We start from the raw sequence: 8,120 nt of genomic DNA, 5'->3' as shown, positions 1-8,120 counted from the left end.
AATTCGAACCAAGTCTTAATTCAAAGAATTAAGAATTACACCCACTTCGAGTACGTTGATTAACCTCTGTATAACTAGTTCGCCCGAAAAAATATCAAAAGCTGGTGTAGTTCATCTCGGTATCAGCGATCATTCTCTGGTCTTCATGACTCCTAAAATCCGCTACGGGCGAACATCGCACGATTGAGACACGCGCTTTCAAAAATTTCAACCACCACCATTTCCTCGACGATGTTGCACAACAGCCATGGCATAAAATTTTTTCAGAGACAAATTCGGAAGTGATATGGGATGTTTGGAAAAATTTAGTTATGGAAGTAGTTGATAAGCATGCCCCACTTCAAAATAAACGGGTCTCCAGTAAACACTCCCCGTGGATTACATATGAACTGACTCGCAAAATTTTAAACGGAATTATATGAAGAAAATTGCTATTCAAGAAAATAGTGCGACGGCTTGGGAGCGATATAAGCAAGCTCGAAAGGAAGTAAACAATGCCATTAAATCGGCAAAGAAACAGTATTTTACGCATAACTTGGAAGTGAACAAAATGAATCCTCGAAAAATATGGAAGCTGATTGACGACTTAAGTTCACGCAAATATGGCAGAGTACGAAATATTTCCGAAACTAAGATAAACAACGAACCTATTTCTTCTGTGGCTGAAATGGCAGAATTCTTTAACGATTTTTTTGCAACTATTGGATCAAATTTGGCAAGTGAAATACAACCGTCAACCATTGAGCCAGAATTCTATCTACAATCCACGGACACAATATTTTCTCTTAAATCCCCAAGCGCTAGCGCTGTATGCAGGCTTTTGAACCAGCTAGACACAAAAAAAGCCACTGGGTTAGATAGAATTCCCTGTAAACTCTTAAAACTTTCTAGCAGTATTGTCGGGTCGTCCTTAGCATACATTTTTAAGAGCTGTTTAGATACTGAAATCTTTCCAAACGAGTGGAAAATAGATAGATAGATAGTTTATTCATCTTAAGAACTTGCAGCCAAAAGCTGAATTGCGATAAGGTTTACAAAAGCGAAATTTCCAGCTTACTAAATTACAACTAATTAATTAATTTCCTAATTAAAAACTGTTACAGAATGACGAAATTACAAGCATGCGTCGAATTCCTATGTAAAATAAGAAACAAATTAATATCTAATTATCACCTACGATAAACGTAACTTAAGAGAAAGCTATTCTTGCATCTTTCAGTTTTACACCTCGGACGAATAAATGTTCTTTGTTCTCTCAGATAGTAGCCAGGTTGGTATTTGCTTGGAAGTAGTTTATGAAGACTGTGAGATTGATTTGCACATATTTCATTGAACAACTTTGCTGCGATTGCTTCTCTTCTATCATACAGCGCTAAAAGTCTAGATATTTCCAGAGCCTTAGCATACGAAAGCTCGGGATAAATAATCTTCATAGCACGTTTTTGAAGTCTTTCTAGGTCTTGGCTTAAATAACTTGGTAAAGCGAGATGGAAAACTGGGCTGCCGTACTCCAGAGTAGACCGAATGCATGCAATGTAAAATAGAAGAAGCTCTTTTGTGGCGACATGCAATCTCTTCGACTGTCTTAGAAAATATAGTTTTGTAGAAACCTTCCTAACTAGCTCTAACACATGGGCATTCCATTTTAAATCACTACTTATATTGAGTCCTAATAATTTTATACTTTTCACAGTCTCAAGGGTCTGACGGTTAACCCAGATAGGATCAAATTCTGGTTCGTTTTTTGCGAAGCTAATCCTAAGCTCTTTACATTTCCTTTAGTTTAACTGAAAACCTTCATCCCTTGCTTGTATTGCGAGATCGTCTACCATTTGCTGAATACAGCTCTCTTGGCCTTTAGTTATCACCTCTGAAATTGTGGTATCATCCATATATTTCCACATCTCTGCTTCTCCTGCATTCAGATCATTAATCATTATTAAAAATAACCATGGCCCTAGCTTGGTCCCCTGTGGGACACCAGCTGGAATGTAACGCCATTCGGAGAAGCAATCCTCGGCCAGTGTAACTCTCTGTCTTCTATCCGATAAAAAGTAAAAAATCCAGCATAATATGTGGTTCGGAATATCGTAATCTAAGAGTTTACGCACTACATACTGCGAGGACGCAGCTGGTTTAACAGTAGATATTTTAGGAACCGTAGCTTGACTTTCAATAGTGATCAAATTATAGCTAGGCTTCCTGGCCAGTCGAGCAGAACCAAACGTTTGTCGAAAATTATATGAGGCACACAAATCATCCCTACAACGCCGTGAACAAATGGCAGGGATAGCTTGATTATTTGTCTGTAAGCAAAGCTTTGAAGAAAAACCAGAGCGTCTGCCGCGATATTTAAAAATACCCAGAGATTTCAGGCGGTAGTAGAGAGAATTGTTAGACCACCGGTAGTTCTGAGCGCGAATAACAAATAGCTCTTCTCGGATGTAAACCTTGCGAGCGACAACGTTTACCGATGTAGGTTGTGTCGCCCCATTGCCTTGTCGCCCCAGGTTATGTCGCCCCAACCGAAGTTACGTCGCCCCAACATCGGAGTTGTGTCGCCCCAACATATTAGTTGTGTCGCCCCATCATCAAAATTATGTCGCCCCATCGAAGTAAAGTATTAAGTTTAGCTGACTCGCTTGCCGTTATTTCAAAGTGCACCTGTGTACTGCGAAGATGATAAATCTACTTCGAACATTTCGGCTTACTTCAGGATTTTATTTCAATAGTTTGATGTAAAGCATGCTTAAAATGAAGTCATGTAACATTAACTAACCTTTCATTCGTGTTTTTATATCAAAAGGTGCTTTAGTAGAGGAAAGGGCAATCAAAAAACTTCACAAAACAAGCGTAAAGTTGGAGTGTCTCGACTCACTTTCTATGACTAACTTAACGAATTGTATATTAAAGTTCACACGGCAACCAGGTGGACAATCAGACATAGTTTGAAGCTACACTGGTTTGCAGATTTAATGAATGTAACCGAAGAAGTTACAAGTTACAAGTTACAGTTGGGTCTATGAATTGTAACTTCTTCGGTTACATTCATTAAATCTGCAAACCAGTGTAGCTTCAAACTATGTCTTAACGAATTGTTTTAAGCGCCTCTCGGCCCAACAAGTAATGAACAAGCCTTGAGAAGTTGTCTCGCCGTCTTGTCGCCCTCTTCATATTGTCCCCACAGTGAAAATACCTTAGCCTGGATTTGACGATATCTGCGCCGCTGAACTCGTCGAAGTTTCTTTTCTGAGACCATACGCACGTTCAGGGAAGTTAGTTTGGCTTCTTTGTAGAGCAGGTCGATAAGTAAGTACATGGGTAGCTGGCTCTTGCCCTGGGCTCTGGTGTGCAGACCGAGCTGCCAACCTTCCGCATCATTGTTGGTCCTGACCGACTGCATAAAGACTGACCAAGAGGATGGCGGCCAGGTGTTGCTTTCGATCCAGGTGCTCGATACGTAGTCGGTGAAGTGGCGAAGAGGTGCTGTGTTTGCTGTTTGCTGGAGGCGCTGGAACTGCGGCCTGATGTCTTCTTCTTGATGATGATGATCGTTTATTCAGCCTTCTTGCAGTAAAAACTGAATTACAAGGCGGGTCATAATTTACAAATACTTCTACATTATGCATACATGGAACTATTTTAGATATCAATTAAATATAAATATTAAATATTGTGTAAGCATTAAATACTGTAAGTAATAAGATAAATTGCAGTTAAGTATATTACACATGATTCTGATATTTAATAGTACAAAAATTTCCAAATCTAACAGATCTTGAGGAGGTAGGTACAGACACAGTTCCTCCTGCCCTAAGGGCATATGGTCTTGAAAATTGACATCGCGGTACTAAATTTCGTAGTAGGTCAGAAGAGTAGTAACTCCGCTTAAGGAAAGCGAGGAAGGGTAGAGCCATGACCTTTCGTATGAAAGCATGGGTGCCCCGATCCTCCCTGTACGAAACCTGGAGGCCAAGCTCTTGCGCCTAGAAAAATTAAAGGAAGAGGACTTGTTTTAAAGGAGCTACGTCGCCGTTCATTGATTTTGAAAAAAAAAATTGTCATGATTTAGCCTATCGAATAAATGACTCAAAATATTGAGACGTAGCTCCTTTAAATTTATTTGAAAGTACACAACCAACAAACACACTCAGAGTCAATTGAATTGTGGCCTCAACGAACGGCGATATTTTTAAACTTTATACGGCATTAACAAATAATAAATAATAAATTGAATTGTGGCCTTCAAAAACAACTAATGACGAAATTTCTTTAGAGAAAAAAAGAATATACTAAATAATGGTAAGTGACACTAACCTTCGTCCACAGGGCTTGAGTCCAATGGAAGACGCACCCCAGTAGTTTGACGTCTGGGAGCAGTTGTCGAAGTACCTTCCATAACTGCACACTCGAGGTCTAGCGTGACTTGTCGTAGCGCTGGGGATGGTAACAGCTCTAGCAGCTCTCGGAAAACAGCTCTGTAATCACGCTTCCGTTTGCCCGACATAAGGACAAACACCAACGGCACCTGCTTGACGTAGTCAACTGCCTTTACGAAGGCGTTGACTGTTAACAGCTGGGTAAACGGCTGACGGTACAGCTTGAAGGTCGCATCCACGTACCAGCTTTTTGCTCTGTTGAGTAGGTCGAGTTGGTGTCGTGTCGCGAAAATCAAATGACGGCGTCCACCAACCTAGTTAGAAAACAAATGCCATAATTAACCTACTGTAAACTGCCGCATAATGATTACAACACTGCTCCAGTCCGTTTAAAAGATCTTTGTTGTGAAACTGTAAAACGGTTTAAAATTAAAAGGATGGTTTTAGGATTTAATAAGTAAATTAATTTATTGAGCAAACAGATTCCATAAAGATTTTGTGTTGTGAAATTGTAAAAACAATAAAAAACGGGTGGTTTTCGAAATAAGTTACATCGAGTTACATCGTAGTAATCCTACAAACTTTTCCTTCGATCGATCGATAAATCTTACAGCAGTGTTATGTTTATGTTATAAATCGATCGTTCGCGTGAAGTTACTTTTTACAAGCCGCTCGCTCGAGTTACATCGAGTACATCGACTTACTAACTTTTCCTTCGATCGATCGATAAATCTTACAGCAGTGTTATGTTTATGTTATAAATCGATCGTTCGCGTGAAGTTACTTTTTACAAGCCGCTCGCTCGAGTTACATCGAGTACATCGACTTACTAACCTTTCCTTCGATCGATCGATAAATCTTACAGCATTATATGTTTATGTTATAAGTCGATCGTTCGCGTGAAGTTACTTTTTACAAGCCGCTCGCTCGAGTTACATCGAGTACATCGACTTACTAACTTTTCCTTCGATCGATCGATAAATCTTACAGCAGTGTTATGTTTATGTTATAAGTCGATCGTTCGCGTAAATCGATCGGAGAATCTTACAAACTTTTACTTGATAAGCGAAGTTGTGCGTTTGGGCGCGACGTAACTTCGGTTGGGGCGACGTAACCTGGGGCGACAAGGCAATGGGGCGACACAACCTGACACCCGTTTACCGGTCCAATTGGGATTGTGGAAAAGGAATGTCGAGCAGGCATAGAGTCAAAACTCACCGCAGAGGAATGGACATCCAGCAGGGAACAAGGTGGTCCAGGATTTCTCTCGATATCCATACAGATGGTTAAATCTCTCGAGGGCAACAGCAAACACGTACAGCCATGTTTGTTCCAAGTAGTGATAGGTCGATGAGGAATGAAACATGAGCGCCCTTTGTAGCAAGAAAAACATCGTTTCGTCGGTGTAAGCTGATTGTCCGATACACAAAAAACGTTGGGATGAAAAACCGTTGCAACGGAGCTCGAAAGACACATAGTCAAGAGCAAAAAACTAAGAAAATTGCGGAGACCTAAAAACGTGGTAGCCATTATGGTGCGCATGACAACGAATGTTTGAATGAATTAATGTTTAAGAAAGGATCCAAGCGTGAACTAGGGAACTATCGACCAATACCAGTATTGCCACTCGTCTCAAAATTATTTCTTATTTATCGTCAACTTTATGATTATCTTCAGGATAATAGCCTCTTGAATACGTGCCAATCTGACTTTCGATCAATGCACAGTACGCTAACAGCGCTGCTTGAGACAACAAATAACTGGTCAATTAATATTGACAACGGTCTCTTAGATGGCATGCTATTTATTGATCTTAAAAAGGCCTTTGATACAATCGATTACGAAATAATTTTGCGGAGACTCGCGAACTATGGGGTTGATCAAAGTGCTCTATGATATTTTGTGTCCTACTTATGTAACAGATCCCAAAAATGCAGTGTCAATGGAGCGTTATCCAGTGCAAGTAGATTAATCTGCGGGGTTCCCCGAGGAAGTATACTGGGACCCTTGCTCTTTTTAATATATATAAATAATCTTCCTAATTGCCTCGATATTTCCTGCGCAAAAATGTTTGCCGACGATACTAACATCACCGTCTCTGGTTGCACTTTTGCCGAACTCGAACAAGCAACAAATTCTGAACTTAACAATCTTTGCAGCTGGCTAAAAGCCAATAAGTTTAGTCTAAACATCGCGAAAACTGAGTTATAGTGATTAATACTCGTCAAAAGTTTCTTGCAGAAAATTGTAGTGAGATTAATATCCAATTAGGTGGCCATCCAATTTGCAGGGTTGAACATGCCAAATCATTTGGTTTAATTATTGATGACCGACTTTCATGGTCTAATCACATCAAAGAACCATGCAGAAAGATATCCTCGGCAATAGGTGCTCTGAGGCGCATTAGGTCCCTCATTTCTCAGTCCACTGCAGTACAAATATATAACGCTTTAATCCAACCTCATTTCGATTACTGTGCTCCCGTTTGGGATGGATTGAGTTCTTATCTATGTGAGAAAAACTACAAAAATTGCAAAACCGAGCAGCTAGGGTTATTCTGTAAGCCAACTGTGAGGTAAACTCAAGCCTGCTTCTTGAGACTTTGAAGTGGGACCAGCTATCATTAAGAAGAAGAAAGCAGAAAGCTATAATGATTTTTAAATCCCTCAACGGGTTAGCCCCAGTGTACTTGCATGATTTATTAAGTGAGCAACACACAGACTATGACTTGCGTGATTCTTTCCGTAAGTTAAACTTTCCCAAGCCGCGTACTGACTATTTGTATTCGTACTGACTAGCGGTGCCTTACTGTGGAATTCTCTTCCTGAGATTATTAGGGTGATTAGATCAATTGGATAGTTTAAGAAGGAAATCAACCGCGCACTTGAAACATTCGATTCCCACTGGGCAATCTTGTAAATCAGTTTTTATAGTTATTTTAATTTTTTTTACAAATGATTGTAATTAAAATACTATTAGTATAACTGAAGATTCTTAACCGAGTTTAAATAAAGATCTACTACTAAAGAATAATACAATGCAATACCAACACCCATAGAGGTCAGTGAGAATAATAATCAATCGCTGGGGGAGGAACATCAACGTACTCAGCTGTGGTTAATCCATAGCAACAAATACGAACGCTTTGAAGAAGGGCATATGCATATGGCAAATACATTTTTTCATTCTTTTTTTCTTTTTAGATTAATAAGACTGGAATCATTTATGATAGTCTCCAGTTAGGCAATAGAGGACTTTTCCCGTGTTACGTAGCCACGTATGAACACCGGGAGGGTTGGGAGAATTCAGAATAAGGCACGTTGTTAAAGGTCAATAGTCAGCAGACAAGGAAGGAATGTTTGTTATGGAAAGGCACATCAGCTGGTAGACGGAATAAATGGAAGTAAAATCACGCTTACATTGCCCTTTAACTTCGAACTTTCGTTAAAAACCTTTGCGGCGAACCACTTTTCCATTGTCAATGCTCAGGTTGTGCGTGTGGTGATTCCCTGATAATATACAATCACTCACGCGTTTCATAAGATCTTAGCTTTACCACTTAATTTCAATCCCTTACACTTAAACTACTAGCCTACATATAGTTGTACCCTCCCCCCAGGTGAAACGGAAGCGCTTCCGTTCGCTATTAAACAACCAGTCGACAGAGTTTTTCTTTGGTTCTCGTTCAAGGAACATCCATCAGTTAAAATCATAAGGGATCAAAGCGAACTTCCCACCATT

General features: G+C 39.8%; 1 pseudogene; it reads right to left on the bottom strand.

Annotated features, from left to right (window-relative positions):
* Positions 1 to 3,100: 3,100 nt before the first annotated feature.
* Positions 3,101 to 4,680, bottom strand: LOC131780685 (uncharacterized; annotated as a pseudogene).
* Between the last annotated feature and the right edge of the window lie 3,440 nt (positions 4,681 to 8,120).

Source organism: Pocillopora verrucosa, chromosome 13 (assembly GCF_036669915.1).
Source record: "Pocillopora verrucosa isolate sample1 chromosome 13, ASM3666991v2, whole genome shotgun sequence".
In the NCBI taxonomy this organism is placed as follows: domain Eukaryota; kingdom Metazoa; phylum Cnidaria; class Anthozoa; order Scleractinia; family Pocilloporidae; genus Pocillopora; species Pocillopora verrucosa.
This window is presented reverse-complemented; position numbering and strand designations above follow the sequence as displayed.